This window comes from Cyrtonyx montezumae, unplaced genomic scaffold (genome assembly GCF_038088225.1).
Source record: "Cyrtonyx montezumae isolate F1298 unplaced genomic scaffold, pur_monq_1.0 scaffold_34, whole genome shotgun sequence".
In the NCBI taxonomy this organism is placed as follows: Eukaryota; Metazoa; Chordata; class Aves; order Galliformes; family Odontophoridae; genus Cyrtonyx; species Cyrtonyx montezumae.
Window position 1 is genome coordinate 5,481,656 of NW_027072039.1, and position 16,944 is coordinate 5,498,599.

At 54.4% G+C, this 16,944-nt stretch overlaps 1 protein-coding gene across 4 annotated transcripts in view; it reads right to left on the bottom strand.

The window, feature by feature from the left end:
- The window catches only part of CTIF (cap binding complex dependent translation initiation factor), an 89,810-nt gene extending 74,983 nt beyond the window's left edge, over positions 1 to 14,827 (bottom strand). For 2 of the 4 annotated variants that reach the window (XM_065745247.1, XM_065745244.1), the window contains exon 1: positions 14,795 to 14,820. The gene's annotated coding sequence lies outside the window, so the exon portion shown is untranslated. Of the gene's footprint in view, positions 1 to 14,794 lie in introns of all 4 variants that reach the window. The other 2 variants (XM_065745245.1, XM_065745246.1) reach the window with 2 other exon arrangements.
- Positions 14,828 to 16,944: the final 2,117 nt, after the last annotated feature.

A 16,944-nucleotide genomic window follows, 5' to 3' on the forward strand; every position in this document is an offset into this window, starting at 1 on the left:
TCAAAAAGGCTCATTATGGAGATCAACATCGTACATTAGCTCCTGAGCAAAATCATCTGGCATGTTAAGAAGGAGAAAAATACAGAAAGAGGAGCCCCAGAGAGCACGGAGCCCCAGCGGAGGGCATGCCTCTCACCCCTTAGCTAATCAGTGCCAATTACCAAATGGAAAGCACCAGTTATCAAATAGAAAGTGCTACAGAAGAAGGGGACGACCAGGACCTGGTCCCCAAGAGCCACACCAGCATGGAGAGGGCCCCGTGTCCCATCAGTGTTCTGCTCGTTAGCAACTGGAGAGGTGGTGGATTGAAAGGGACTGGGTTTGTATGAAGTCAGCAAGCAAGCAGAAGGGTTTCTATCCCAACTCAGCACTGCCCCTGCTTTGGGCATTCGGCTCTTCTGGAACCTCCACAAGCTCCCAGCATCTCCAGCCCTCTGCTCTGTGCTGTCACGGGTAGGAAACCCTTTGTTCCTGGAGCAGGTTTCCCATCTCTCTTGGACTAGATGATCTCGGGGGTGTTTTCCAACTTTGCTGATCTCACCTCGCCCTCGTACAAACAAAGAGATTTGGAAGCAAAACTGCAAACCCACACATGAGCAATGAAAGCTTTGCAAACTGAGCAGATGACTGAGAGCTTTTTGGAGAGTGGCAATCCCTTGGACTTACGTTGGTGTAGCGTCTTCACCACGGATTCCCAACCCAGATACACTCCTCTATGATAATTAACAGGAACCAACCTCAAAGATGGGATTTTTTTTCCCCTGTTTCTCCCTTCTGCTCCTACTTTGTCAAAAAACAAAGGCTGTGAGCTTTTGGGGTCTAAAAAATATCTGCCAAATCTTTTCTACAAAGCACTGCTCATCATCTCTATAAAATATGGAAGCCTACAGATGTGCAAACCGATTATTACAACTTAGCAGTGATTAATAATAATTATACATTACAATGATGTTAGTAGTGTTGTTTTAAAGACTGATCTAAATGGGGTTCTTCCTCTAGCCCTCCCATTGCGCAGTTTAACCCTCAATCAGCAAATAAGCACGATAATAATGAGGATTTTTCTGACTCCCATAGACAGCACCCACACAAGAGCACCCAAAGGTGCTCTGGGCTCAAGTTGACCTTGAGGAACCAAAAGGTGAACAGCATGAATGCACCCACACGAGGCACCCGTTTGAAAACCTGCATCTCCTGGTTATGTCTCCTCCATTAAACCATCCCTGGGCTCACCTCCCAGCACTAACACGTAGCTTGACACAGCAGCGAGCTGCTCCTCAGCAGGATGACAGCCTCCAGACCACGACAAACCCGCTTGCCATATGGGATCCATCACCCCATGCTCTGCTCAGAACAGGAGCTGCTTCCCATAAAAGGAAACTGCAGTGCAAATGCTTCACGTACCAGCACGGCCACCTCTGTGCTGCTGCCAGCTGCTCCCAGAGTCCCTGTCACCCTCCTGGGTGACTTTTCAGCAGCACTGCATTAACACATCAGCATTCTGCAGCAGGCCCTCCTGTCTGCCATAAAGGGTATCTCACAGCTCGGCGGTGCTAAGATCAAATCCTCAAAGTGAGCAATACAGCCCCAAAATCAAGCTCTCCTTCTTTTTCATCAGCCTCCTCACCCACTCACATTTCTTTCTGGGGTTGGGCAGCAAGGCAAGGCACTTGGTCAAAGCCTCCATCACCTCCCTCACCCCATACATCCACCATCCCACCCAAGACATACTTCTGTTTTTATGGCTCTCCTTGGCCTTCAGTTTTCTGTTTGACAACTGGCTGAATTCAGGTCAGGCAGTAAAACCTGACCTCACCTCACCTGAAGATTTCCTTTCTGCTGCCTTTTCACAAGAATGGAGTAAATGAGCCACAGTTGAATGGATCCAGACAGGGATCTGCTCCATCAGACTGCAACAGGGCTCCAATCCATCGGATCCCCATAACGCTCCCCTCAGACCCTAACATGTCTCCCCCTACTTGACCCCAGAAGGGTTTCACTCTGCTAGGACCCAATAGGGCTCTCCTACCTCTGGATCCCAAAGAGGGCTCTGCTTCTTCAGACGCTGACGGGACCCTGCTCCATCAAATCCCAACTGGGCTCTCCTCCATCAGATCCCAACAGAGCTTCCCTCCACCAGATGTGAAACAGAGCTCTGCTCCATCAAAACCCAACTGGTGTCCCTGTCACACCCCAGCGTGGCTCCCCTCCCTCGAACCTCAACACGGCCCCACCCCAAATAGGGCTCTCCCCCATCAGACCCAAATTGCAGTGGTGTCTGCAGAAGGATCCCACCTGGGAGCTCCCACTCATTGCCACAGCCCCGGCTCAATCCCCTCCCTCCCCTTTTAACCAACTCCTGCAGCAGGGACGTTTTCTCTTTTGAGGTGGCAGACTTCTGCCAACAAGCAATTAGCGAGGCGCCTTCCTCCAACAGCAAGAGCTCCACGACGAGTGAAGAAAGAGCAGCTCCCGTGTGGAGGATGGCAGCAGTTACTATGGAGAAGGAGCAACGCTGCACCCAGGTACCACCACATCTCAGACAAGCATCACGTGTAGGCTTCGGATTTGCTGCTCCAACATCCCCCTGCATGACAGCACGTGAAGCACAGCACCGAAAACGGATCTGTCTCGGAGCGGACCCTTCTCTAATTGAGCTCTGAACACCTTGCAGTGCGAGCGGCCGCTGCTGGATGCGGCCTCGGGCTTTTCGGAAGGGCTGCAGCCACGGCTGGCTGAGCATGTGCTATTTTTCATCATCTCCCTTGGTTTCTGCTACCTGGCCATGCAGAAAAGCCCCGGTGACAGGCGAGACTCCCAGCAGCTGCCACGTCTCGGTGCCAGCGACGTGCCCGGCGTGTCACCGAGCAGGCGGGTGCCACCACGAATCAGGATGGAGCCATTCCCATTAGAATCAATACAAACAATAACCGAGGGGGAGGGGGAGCTCCCTGCGACGCGGGGCTCCAAAGCGCCAGCTCTGCTCCCAGGATATGAGGCCAAAATCCTCCTGCGCTGTGCCAGAGGGTCCAGGTGCTCAACCTCTGCTGAAGGGGTCCACCCCACCAGACCTCTCTGCCACCTCCAGTCCAAGGCTACCGACCTCGGCAGCAGCAAGACAAAGCCAGGAGGGTGCCAAGCACAAAAGGGCACAGGATCTGACCCAAACCAGCTGCCAACGCAGCGACCCAGCATGGAAGGGAGCACGGCGAGGCAGATCCCTGCTGTCGCACGGTGATCCCCCATGCAGCTTGCTTCACAAAACCAAACCCCTCTTCACCCTCAGAAACAAAAAGCCTCGCCTTATGTCATATCTGCACTCTCTCCATCGTGTCAAATCTTATAGATTCATAGGTTCATTAGGTTGGAAAGGACCTACAAGATCATCTAGTCCAACCATCCTCCTATCACCATCCCTACCCAACTACAACTACTCTTTGAGCCTTCTTGCCTGCAGGGAGGATATTACCTTTGGGTGCTGTGAGAAAAAGAAAGGAAAACCCAACAATGAATCAAAGGAGAGCAGAGGTGGGAGCGTGGGGTCACTGGGGAACGTGTCCTCCTTGGGAGGGCATCTGCATCCTCACAGTGCAAAACCCCTTGGCCAGCAGAGTGTCTCCCACATCCCAGTGCATGTGATAGACACCCCTGGGAGACTGATCCCACACATTCCCAGCCCGAGCTCACTCACCCCTGCATACACACACACACACACACACACACACACACACACACACATACACACACACACACACACACACACACACACACACACACACACACACACACACACACACACACACACACACACACACACACGGTCTTTTGCAAATAACCGAAGGGGGACCATTATCAGAAAGCAAATCTTTTCTTTCTGGGCACTGAGGCAATATAATGGGCACTTGTGCAGTGAAAAGCCCCGTAATCCTAAAAGACACATCCATCCCCTGTGGGGATGTCAGCACGGTGCAGAGATCCCTGAGGCAGCGTGCTGACCCCACGGAGGCCACCCATCCCTTTACAAGGTTGATGGCAACGAGCATCTTGTCCATCTCAGGGATGCAGCTCACCCCTCCCCTGCTCTGCCCCCAGGAGGTTTTCTGAGTCTTTAAGTGCTAAGAGAACTGAAAGAAAGCAGTGCCCCAGTCAAGACCCCGCAAATATTTTAGTGGGAAAGATGATTGGGGAAAGTCAGAACAGACAGAATGAGAGAAGGTCTCCACTGGACTTATTTCACCTTTCCCTGGGGTAGGACACATGGCACAATGCCTGACCCTTGCACGCTGGCGTGCATCTGACCTCAGCCAGCTGCCAAATCCTTCCCTTCCCTGGGGCTGACGGTGTCCTCCTTCGCTCTCTTCCCAATTTGTGCCATGGTCTGGATGCGCTCCAGACTGCAGGCTTCCACCCAGAAAAGTGATTGCATTTCACAGAAGGGACTTCTATTCCGATCTGATGAATAATCCCAACACACCTGACTCTCTGAGGATGAACCAGCCCAAGAGGCACAGCTCTGCCATAGCCCAGACCACTGGCATCAGTCCCCTGGGCCACTCTGTAGGAGTCAGATGGTTCTATTCACTAGGTTCATTATTTTCTCCACCACTATTTCCTCCACCTGCTCTCAGTTTCCCATGGACAGCAAGTGGCTAATCAGCACTAATGGCCTTCCACCATTAATGACCCTATATCCATCCATTTCCCAACCTGTGAGGAAGCACAGCATCACCTGCACGTTCTTCCATGGATCTTCCATCAGTAATTCCAAGTGCTAATCTCATACTCAGCTGGACCACCACACCGCTCCAACGACCTTTTGGGAAGAGGCTGCAGCTCACTGTGACCAGCAGGGAAACTCCAGGTGCTGAGCCCAGCAGGATATCCTGGCCATGTACCACCAATCCCACACCACAGCTCAGACCCTGCCCTACACCACCCCACAGGGATGTGTCCTTCAGTGAACCTGCCCTTCAACAATCCAGCGCCATCCTTCAGTGAACCAACCCCATTCTTCAACGATCCAACCTCATCCTTGAACAATCCAACCAACACCACCTTTCCTTGATCTAACACCATCCCTCATTAATCCAACCCCATCCTTCAATGAACCAGCACCAACCATTAATGAGCCAACCCCATCCTTCAACCATCCAACCTCATCCTTGAACAATCCAACCCCATCCTTCAACGATCCAACCGACATTACCTTTCCTTGATCTAACACCATCCTTCAGTGATCCAACACCACCTCTCAACGAACCAGTCCCTTCCTTCAACAAGCCAACACCATCCCTCATCAAACCAACCCTGTCCTTCAAAAAATCAATGCCAGCCCTCAATGAACCAACTCAACCTTCAGCGAACCAACCACATCCTTCAATGAACCAATCCCACAAATATCAAGTGGAGGAACTCCCTAGATAGGAATTTCAATGCAGTACTGGCCAGCCAACACTACTGAGGCATCTGTTCGTGCAGTCACTTCCAAACCAGCACTGCAATCACCATGTGTGTCCCCAAAGCCCCAGCAGTCCCTGCAGTGCCACCTCTTGCTCATCCCAACAGGGATGATGCTGCAAGTGTCAGTGCAGCAATGTTTATTGCCCAGGGGATCACTGGGTTTGATTAATATGAGTTAATGAAGCTCAGCTAAGTCCCAGTGGACGGGTAAGGACAGGAAGGTTTTCATCAATCTGAAGCAAATGCAGGTGACAAACAGGATGAGTGCACTGTGCTTATCTATGTCATTATCACAAACAACTGGTTAGAGAGCACGTGAGTCTCTATGGGCACCTGCAGAACACAGCTCTGGGGCCATTTGCTCACCTGCTGCAGTCCCTGGCTCCTGAAAGGAGGTACCCCCAGGAAAGCAGACAAGTGACTGCTGTCCCAGCCACCCTGTCCCCAAGTGTCCCCTTCTTACAAAGCCCTACATCTCACCTTTTTCTACAAGCCCCATTATTTTTGCATATGTGGGACGGGCTGAAACCCCAGGGCCAGAAACTAAGGGAGCAGCACTGGGGCCGGGGACTGCTGTCACCTCCCCTGTCTGGGCTAACCAAGGGAAGTGCCACAGAAGATATGAACCCACAGCCATTTTGGCTTCGTACTCATAAAGATGCAGCTCATGGGAAGAAACAGGCACAACCAGCACCCTGACCCAGCACCCACGCCTTGTTTGCTTGCTTCTCAGCCAAGGTCAAGCCCAGTGAAGCAGCTCAGATAATCTCAAAGCAAACGTTAACTCTTGAGTGGAAAAGGGAGTGTTGGGGGAAACACCGAGCTGCCTGCAGGGAGCAGTCCACCAGGGGCTGTAAAGCACTGACCTGGGGATTACCTAGAGACAACCCAAACAGGGTGTGCTTATCACAAACACCATCTAGCTGGAAATGCTTACTTTTGATAAGTTTGCCTCATGATACAAGCAGATCTCAGAATCACAGGACCATGAAGGCTCGAAAAGACCTCCAAGATCTCCAAGCCCAACCTCAACCCACCCCCACCACACCCACTGACCGTGTCCCCCAGGTGCCACATCTAGGAGGTTCTTGAACACCTCCAGGGACAGTGACCCCCCTGCCTCCCTGAGCAGCCTGTGCCAGTGCCTAACAGCTCTTTGGAGAAGAAATTGTTCCTATTTTCCAGCTCGCAGAGCCAGATGAGGACTGGGTCCACCACTGAGGAACTCCATGTCCTGAAGGTCCCAGTCAAGAGCCCATCTGCAGCGGTGCCCAAACCCCTGAGCATTATTTTTTTAGCCAATGTACAGAAGAGAAAAAAAAGGTAAAAATTGGAATTGGATTATTCCAGCAACCATTCAACAGCATTCACACACGGAGCATAAGCACAGATGAAGCAGCTAAGCTGAAGAAGGCACTGGAAAAGGCACTCCTGGAATAAAAGACACAATACATTTGGCCAAGAAAACAAACCCCGCGTCCAACCCCGGCCTACTTTGAGCACTTGGAGACTTCATAGGAAAGTGGGAGGAATGCAAACAAACAGCATTACTGACCCAGCACGTGGGGTGCTGAGTGGCACGGGGAATGCTGGGGCTTGGTGCTGGGCCCCCCCAGTCCCACTGGAGTTTTTATTCTGAGGAATTAACGGCATGGAGCCCAAGGGAAGACAAACAAACAAACAAACAAAGCAACACCCACAGGAAATTCACATCACTTGTTTTCCAGCAGCTCTGAATCGGCTCGCTGAGTTTCAGATAGGACAGATCAAAGAGTTGGAAAGAGCTGTCCATAAATTTGGTCTTTATAAATGAAGGGTTTTTGCTTCAGTGGTGTCAAAGCATCAGAATACGTTCTGCTATGGATTGGATAGGGCACCTCAACTTGGTGCTATTCCTCAGAGATCTTCCAATGAAATCAAACAGACCCATCCCGACCGGGCGCAGAAAAAAAACCTCAAACCCCTCTTCTCCTTATGACCATCTCCATCATAGGTTCATAGGTTCATAAGATTGGAAAGGACCTACAAGATCATCTAGTCCAACCATCCTCCTATCACTATCCCTACCCAACTACTAAATCCAATCCCTTAGCACCTCATCTAAACGCTTCTTGGACAGCGCTAGGGATGGTGCCTCACCCACCTCCCTAGGCAGGCCATTCTTCCATGGGAAGCATCACAGCAATTCTTCCAAGGGCCAAATGAAAGAAAATAAAACACAGTAAAATAAAATAAAATAAAAACAACCACACTCACTGACAATTCCTTATCCTCATCCCTCATTCTATGGAGGAGAGCTCGGAGTATGTGAGGATATCTTGGGGCACACCCAGCAGTGAACACACAGCACACAGAACATCATTTAATGCACTGCAGCAATTAGCGTGTGTGAGCAGCTGGGAACTCACAGGAACTTCAGGCCAGCATCAAATGTGTCACTTTCTTCTTCTTTTTTCTTTTTCCTTTTCACTTAAAAAAGAAGAAAATGGGAAGACCCCCATCCCACCTCAAAGGGAGGGTGGACTGTCACAGCCCTGATGGCTTTCTCGGGCTCTCTGCTCACAGTGATGTGTGGTTCAGCATGAGGAGCTCCTCCAGGGGCTGCTCTGTGAGGAAAATATTCACTCTGCAGCACGGATGCAGAAACCCTACTGCAGATACAGCCCTGCTGCAGATACAGCCCTGCTGATGCCCCCATGCTGCTCCCCTGTCCCCTTTCAGGTCAAACTGAGGATACTGAACAGAACAGGGGGGGAAAAAAAACAGGTTTTGGGTGCAGTGCTGGCTTGCTGTTTGAAGGCGCTGCTGTCAAGTCGCTTGCTAACCTTGCTGATCCCATCAGGTGCTTTAGCAGAGGACTTAGTGCTAAGCTCTGCCCAGCACGGGGCACCAGGCTATAAATGGCCCAGATGCACTGCTGGGCCTCTCCAGATGCTGGGGAGAAACAGCTGTTTGTGACTGAGTAGAACTCACCCCAAGATGCAAGGCTTTGCTGTTCTGCTCTCTCGTCTCCCAGGCTCACCTCCATGACGGTGCTGTTAAATGCTGCTGACGTGCTGCAAAACCCTGAGCTGCTGGAGAGCCTGGCACCTTTTGGAGGTAACCTGACCCTTCTGCAAAGGGGGGTGAGCAGGGCAGCAGGAGGAGCAAAGATGATGAGCTACCCAACCCTACAACCACGAGCAGGGCACCATTCCCACCTGTAACTCAGGCAGAGGGAGGACTTCACCCAGCACACGTGTGGTTGAGGAAGAGGATGGGGCTGTGATGAAGGGTGGGACCATGTGGGGTTGGCGTGGTGGGGGCTGCAGGGCCACGCAGTGAGGTGCCAAGAGATCCAGCTGGATGTGGTGGGTTGGCCAACCAAGCCAGGAGAGGAGACTGACAGGCTAGAAGTCCTGCTTTCTGGATTGCCTGGCTTGAGTGAACAGTTCATATCATCAAAGGAATGATGGGAAATCAAGCAGCAGCTGGGAGGAACTGTGAGAGCCAGGGAACCCTGCACTAACTGGGGAAGAGCAAGATTACCATAATTAGGTCAGCTGGTGATAAGCTTTCTCAGAGGCACACGTGCCCAGGAGCGTTACTGCGGTGCCATAATGTGGCACTGTCCCCATGCAGCCAAGAAATCCAGACTTGGGGTCCCACCTGGGGACACCTGCCCCAGCTCAGGTCTCCGGGACAAGGCCACCAGGTCTTGCTTCATCAAAGCCACAGAAGAAACATCAACAGTGGCAAGCAGCTGTGAGGTGCAGGCTGAGCTCTGGGAGAGGGGCTCAGGTCAACAAAAGGCTCAGAAACACAAAAAGTGAAGGCTCAGGCTCCAGGAGGCAAGGAGCAAAGAGGATGACCCCATTATAGGGTAGGTCCAAGCAAAAGGAACTACAGGCTTTTCTTTACCCACCTCTTCCTCCAGGCTGGGTCACACCAGCTCTGCCATCCCCGCAGGCTCAAGGCATGGCACAAGGAGATTAAAGGGCCCCAGCTCCAGCCCCAGAGCAGGAATTTGGCTGAGCTAAGCTCCAGATGTCCGACACTGGCCCAAGCAAACAGGAAAGGGTGACCAAAGGGGAGGATGTGCACGCTGCCCTGCCCCTCCTCTTGCTTCCTCACCATCTGTACCACGGCAGAGCCATCAGCTGTCTCCAATTTGGCTGTGCAACCCTGCAGCCCCACCTCCAGTCCCGTGTGACACTGTAGGAAGTGAACACACCACTGCAGGAGCCCCAGTTGTCACCAGCAAACCCAGCCTCCACCCCTACCTGCCCCACGGATGCCTCACGCAACCACTGCTTCCCCACAGTCACTACAGTTCCTTACTCAAAGAGCAGGAGAACCCCTCAAAAACACACAGATATTTTCCATCCTCTTGGACTGTGCAGAAAACCTTGTGCTCAAGGCTGCTGTTCAGCCTGCAAATGGGCGCAGATTTCCAAAGCTTCCCAGTTCCACACCCACCGCTGGAGATCAACTCATCACCAAGCAGGCTGGAATCATACAGCTGCAAAACCTTTGGGGTTGGAAAAGACGACAGAGATCCCCAAGCCCACCCCACCCCACCATGCCCAATGACCCCCAGTGCCACATCTCCACCACTGAACACCCCCAGGGTTGGGGGCTCCCCCACCTCCTCTGGGCAGCCCGTGTCAGTGCATCGCTGCTCTCTGGAGAAGAGTTGACTTCTCATATCCAACCTGAACCATTAGCTCTTGTCCTCTTGCTGCTTTCCTGGGAGCATCACGAGCTACTTGGAAGCAGCTCCCTTTCAACTTGTGCATCACATCCAGCGCTGCCATCAGAAAGCCTCCCCCCCCCGTGTAACACTGTGGTACACAGCTCCATGAGAAGACAACCACTTAGGGAACAGGGGAACTCTAGCAAAAACCAGTGCAAGCCTAAAACTCACCTCCCCCCCCAGAATCCAGCACTATCAATGTGGGATCAAGTCCCCACTGTGGGCATCACGCAGACTGAGGGTGACGTGGAGCTAGGAAGCATCAGCAATCCTACTGCTAAATCCATAGAGAAACAGAGCCCGACTTCAGGCATGCAAAACCAGAGACAACCCAGGAGCTGAGTCACCGTGGAGAGCCGACCACTGACCGGCCAAGGACAGCAAGGGTACGGTGCTGCTGATGGAGAAGATCCAGCACGGATCCCATCCCACCCCAATGATCATCTCTGCTAAAGACAAAAATAGCCCCAACCCCATCTTATACACAAAGGGGTGCCAGAATTACCCAAGCAGGTCAAAAATGCTTCCTGCGCTTGAGCTTTTGGGTTTGGTGGGGAGAAGGAAGGGCTCCAGGTAGGTTGGGTTTGTAGGTTCCCCTCAGAGCTGCCTTTAAAAAGAAGCACAGTGACGTGGCAGCCAGCTGTGCAGGCTTCCAGCACAGGAGAACAATTAACCTGAAACGACTGCACTTTTTTTTTCCCCCTGTAACGCAGCACACAGCGTGCCATCCGTTCAAGGATCAGAACCCCCAGCAGAAATAAATACATTGATGGAAGAGCAAGTAGTGATGGCAGAAAGGGGAGAGCACGTGTCCCCAGCCAGGAGGGCAGCACGGCTTCCCACATGGATCTCCTTCAACTGGTGCCCGACAGCAGCTCCAAGCCCCGCATCCTGTAAAGAGCATCGCCGTGGTCACGTAGCTCCCTTCCAACTCATCCATCCTAAGGCTCTGTGACCCTTCAGGTCCCTTCCAACCCAACTGTTTGAGGGCTGTTTGAGCCAGGTGCATTCTTGTTCTGTAAATCCCAACAAGGACTTACAACTTCTGCTCTGTGCAGTGCCAATCATGGCACGTCCTAGCCACCCACTCAGGTGGCTGGTGATGCAAAGAAGGTTAGACAAGGAAAATCCTATTGAATTCAGAGATCCGGGGCTGTGTCTTAGACTAGCAGTGGTTTTCTTCTGTATTAGCAGGTTCAGTGCCCCAAAGTGCTGCCGTAACACAAGAGGCCAGAACGAAGTGACCCACAAGGGCATGGGGAATCCCTGCTGACAGCTGACAGGGGACCAGCGATATATCCCTACAGCTGACTCCTTCCCTGGGCTCAGTCTGGACTTCTTTTGCTTGAAGAACGTTTTGTGAGGCTTCGAGCTGTCCCCACTACAAACCCCAAATCTCACTGGGTGTCACAAAGGTAACCCCCCTGCACCCTGCCAACATCACCGCTGCAGCCCCTCCCTGTGGGCAGGAAGAAATTGGCATTTCCCTCTTCCACCCATTTCCTTAAAGCTTCCGATCTGTGAGACCTGTGTCCTGAAATCAGTCCTGGGGTTGAAACATTTCTGGAGGAACAACAAGCGAAATCCCATCTGACCGCACGAACCTCATCGCTGCAAACAAAATAACAGAAGTGAAAAAAAGCACAGAAATGGGAAGGAAGCCTCAGTCTGAAGTGGAGGTCGCCTTTTAATGACTAAATCTTTCACCCCCTGTAATGAATACAAAAAAAATGGCCACTCAGCCACTCAGTGCCCTCCTTTGGGCTGATTCCTGGAAAGACACCGTGCCCCACCGATATTCACAGCCTGGAAAGGGCAGCCAGCAGCTCGGGGTTTCAATAAAGCCCTTCACTGTTGGTGTGCTGCAGGATGTGAGGCTCAGGTCTTGCTTGGCCAGGCCACCACAGTTCTGCTGTGATGATGCAAGCTTCCACCCTTCCCAAATTTCCATACAGATGAATGATGTCCCTCAAAGTGATATCCCCCAAACACACAATCCCCAAAGTGACAGTCCCCTAAACCCAAGTTCCTAACGCTGTCATCCTCCAAATCAACAGCCCCCAAACCTGACAGCCCCAGAGCTGAGAAAGGGGAAGGCTTACTTGCATTCAGGCCAATTCAGAGAGCTGGTGACTCCCTCCACCACTTGCTGCTCGCTAGGGCTGCTCGCTGAGGGGTGAGGAGGGATGTGGTCCTACAGAGACCTGAGTGAGAAGCTGGGTGAGGTGGGTCACCACAGCTCCTCCTCCCGTTTGGAAACCAGTTGGTTGGGTTTTCTTTTTTTCCTTTTGCTGCATGGGGGAAGCGAGGCTGAGGGATGGAGGAGAGAGGGAAGCGATGCTCTAACCAAAGCACAACACACCTCGTCACCACGCAGTCCCCAGAGCCTTGCATGGCTATGGCTGACCCCAAAGGAGAACCAAAACCTGACGGAGCTGTGGCTGTCCCTGTTCCCTGCAGGGAGTTGGACTTGATGGCCTTCAAAGTTCCCTTCCAACCCAAACCATTCTACAGTTCTATTCTACGATAAACTCTTTGTTCCAGGAGGAAAGTTGGTGGTTGGATGTGCCAACAGTTCCTGAACACCCGATGGCATCCCCACCTCAGTCTGAAATGAATCTGTCTTAGGGTCGGCAGAGAGGCATCTGTATTGTCAGCACCTCTATTTACACACACGCTCAAGTAACGTTATTTTAATCTGTATAAGAAATACAAATAAAACAGCCAGTCTCTCAAATGAACAGCAAATTCCTGGTTAGCTGCACTGGCCCTGTGGCTCTGAAACGACACTCCTGGAGCAGAACTTCTCCAAGGAGTCCCACGAGGATGGCTCGAGGCATCTGTGGACATTACCTGTCCACCAGCCCTAACAACACCATGCATCTTCCAGACAGAAAGCTCCATCCTGAGCTGCTATGAACACACCAGAGGCAAACCCTGAATCCTACTGATGTCACGTGCAATGGGAACGTCTGATTCTCCTAAGTCAATGTTGGGATGCAGCTGCGGGCTTGCTCTAGCAGCAGGAGCAGGAATATGAATTGGTTTCAGGAGGGTGTGCCTGCCACTCTGTGCACAATACAGGCAAAAATGCAACTGGTGCTAACTGCTGCAATCTCACCTTGCTCCCATTAGGAAGAAAGCAGGGCCCAGGAGAGGTGCGGTGAGGAACAGGGGACAAACCCCAAAGCTGGGAACGCAGAGGAGGGTCAAAGTAGAACAGCTGCAGCCCACAGAGTTCAGAAAGCACGAGCGAGAGCTGAAGGGCATCTCCTCATCTCTCCTCCACTGACCACAGCGAATGTTTCCATGCAAAGGAGGAACCGTCTGTGGACCGTTCCCATCCCAGCAGCGTGCAGGGCTGACTCAGCTCTGTCAGCAAGCATGAGAGCAAGCATTCACCTCAGACAGCTCCCTGCTCCCTGTGCCAACGCAGCACCGGGCTCAGCTCATCTCAGCAAGGACTTCTGCAGCCCTGGGTGCTGGCTTTCCTCCTGCAGCTCTGCTCAGATGCGCTGTTTTGCTACATGTGGATGTGACGTGGCATCGCTCTGCTTCTTGCTTCCCTTTAAAAGCAGCTTCGGGTTTGAGGGAGGACAACTGGACAACGTTAAAACACCTTGGCTGTGGCACAGGGAATTGCTCGAGCCCTCGGGTGCAGGTGCTGCAGAAGGAGGGCCTACACTCCAAGGAACGCGATTCAAAGGCAAACACAGCCCGAGCCGCCCAGAGCAAGGCAGAAAGAGCACAGATCTGTACCACACCGTGTTTTTTTCCACCCATCAGAGCCCCGGCAGGGTGCTCTGATGGCATCCGACAGCAGAAACCCACCCCAGCGCTGGGACTACGGCTGCGGGACGTGGTCAGCAGGCACGGCGGGGATGGGTTGGGGGTTGGACGTGGGGCTGTCGGGGGTCTTCTGATGCCTGCACCGTGCCACGGTTCTGCGACCGCACCGGGGCGGCGGCGGAGCCCCGTGCCACCTCCGCACCTCCGTCCGCCGGCGGTGCCCTCCACGTGCAGCCCGTGCCCCTCCGCAGGGCGGGCAGCAGGTGAGGAGGAAAGCAGCGCGGGCGGACAAAGGGAACCGACCTCCGCCGGGGGAGCAGCGGGGCACGCCGGGCGCTCGCGTTCCGGATCCGAACCGCACGTGCAGAGGGGAGCCCGGCCCGGCTGCGGCTCTGCAGCGCTGCCCACCCCCCCCCCCCCCCACCGCAACCACCCCCGGGGCTCAGCGACCTCGGACAGAGCCCGCGGGCGATCAGCCATTGTCACGTCCTCACGGCGGCACTGGGCCGCCCCGCGCACGTCACGGGGAGGGGAATCCGGAGGAACCGAGCCCCCTCCGCCGAGCGGCCCCGCAGCCGCCCCCCCCCCCCCCCCCCACCGCAACCCCCCACCGCAACCCCCCAGCGCAGGGTCACGGCAGCGCCCGGCGGCCACGCGCACAAAGCCCCGCTCGCCGCCGCCGCACCCTCCCCCCCCCCCCACCCCCCTCCGCCCCTTCCCCACCCCTGCGGGGCCCGATCCCCCCCCCCCTCTCCCGCACCCCCCGCCCGCCTTCGCCCCCCCCCTTGCCCCCCCCCTTTCCCCCCCCGTTACCGGATGGCAGCGCTCCGGGCCGGCGGGATGGGGGGCACCGCCCGGCCGCCAGCAGCAGCTCCGCCGGAGGAGCCGGGCAGTGCCGGGCCCTGACGCACCGCCCGCCCCGCGCCCCGCCCCGCGCGGGCTCTGCCGGGAGCTGTAGGCTGCGGTGCGGGGCCGCGGGATGCGCGTAGCGCCCGGCTCTGCCCTAGGGCTGCGTTTCCCACCCCCCCCTCCCTTCCCCACAACACTGATCCCCCCCCTTGGGTTACTTGGCTGTGCCGAATCAGACCCACGAGGGTGCTGTCCGCCTCCGTGGATGGGCGGGTTGCCGTGGCGACCTGATGGGGAAGGGGGTGTTGGTGATGGGGAGAGCGCATCGCTGATCGGCGGCTTGGCGTGTTGGGCTTTTTTAGGACGGGATCCCGCACGTTGCGCCTTCTCCTGCAGGGAAGCGGGAGGAGAGGGTTTGAGAAAGGTCCTTCCAGATCAGAACCTGTACGAGAAAGAAGGCCACAGGCTGTTCAGCACGGTCTGCTGCTGTGAGAGTACAAGGGGAAGTGGTTTCGAAGTGGAAGACATGCAGACTGGATATCAGAAAGAGGTTGAGGCGGTGGTGACCCGAGGTCAGGCTGGGTGGGCTCTGAGCGCTGATGGAGCTGTCGGTGTCCCCGTGCACGTGGGGCACCTTTAAGGTCCCCTTCCCACTCTGAGTCTTGTGAAGATGCGACTCGGGAGAAGCGAGAGGGGGAGGAGGAACATCCCTCTGAGGGAAAAGATGTGTCTGCTGCGCTGGGTGCCATGTGCCAGGTAATAACAACACAGGATGAGTCAGTGCTTGGGAAGTGGCTGTGGGTTAAAGCGCGTGCAGGGAGCTGCTGGAGTGTTGTAAGAGCTCGCCTGTACAACGCTGCCGTAACGGGGGGGGGCTCCCACGGTGCTGCCCAGCACAGTGCCCAGCAAATGCTGCGTGCTCAGACTCCTACGGGAAAGGAAACCCCACAGCACGTGGGTCCACAGCCCCACTGCGGCCGTCAGAGAGAGCATTATTCCAGCCGGGTGCAGTCAGCTGCGAGCAAATAGACCGCCTTCAACACGCAAATAATGGACCCACTGTAGGAGCAAGGAGACAGATGAGGGCTTTATTCCTGCTCCCAGGCTCTGCGTTGCTGAGATCTCTGCCTGTCTGTCTGTCTGAAGGTCTGTCCGACCCCCACGGGATTGCATTTCCTCCTCTGAACCCCAGGGAGGTGAGAGGGAAACTGACACAGGGAGGCAATGGGAAGTGCAAGGGGCAGGTGGCCTCCTGCACCGTAGTCAGAGCTCAGTGCTGGTCCAGGGGTGCTGAGGGCAGGGACGGGCTCCTGCCACACCTTTTCTTTTTGCTGATCAGTGCCATGGCTGTGTTCAAGTCAAAGTCTAATCAGCTTGAGTCAGTGCTGCCCCAGTCCCTCCTGATCTGACCAGTTTCCTAAGACCAGTGCCAAGGTGCAAGCATCTGGAGTCCCTCACTGACCTCCCCGTGCCACTTAAGGAACTAGCCCTGATAGTGGGGGTTGGAAATGGGTGATCTATAAGGTCCCTTCCAACTCCACGATCCTACGATGTCCTAGAACTTAACATAACTCGTCTGCCTAATGGGGTTCCTCGGCATAACTCACACTTTTCCCATCCTGATGAAATCTGCAATGACATCTTTGTATTAAAGAGGCCACGGAAATGCAAAGAGTGATGACACGGGGGAGAGCAAGTCACTCTTGTACAGGACTGAGCATCCACAGAAGTCGGGCTGCAAGGAGCAGTGCTGGGTGATGGCCGATCCCATCCACACCACCTCCTGCCTGCAGGGTGACAGTGAGCATCCCCGGCAGGGACATCTCTGATGCAGAGTGGATTGAGCCATCAGAGCAGCTTGGCTCTCTGCAGCATGGCTGTGCCATGTCACTGGGCACTGCTCCGTGCCACTGATGGCTGGCAAAGCCTCACTGCTTCATGCTGCACCCTGGGAAATACATCTCCCTTCCTCTGCTTGCAGACGGGGCTGTTTTTCCACAGTCCCTTACTGTGGCTGTTAATTGCATCAGAGGATTGCAATGCTGCTCGAAAGGGAGGAGGCGCAAAGCCTGACAGCGGGGAGGGGACTGCAAATCCATGGACAGAGAGAGTTT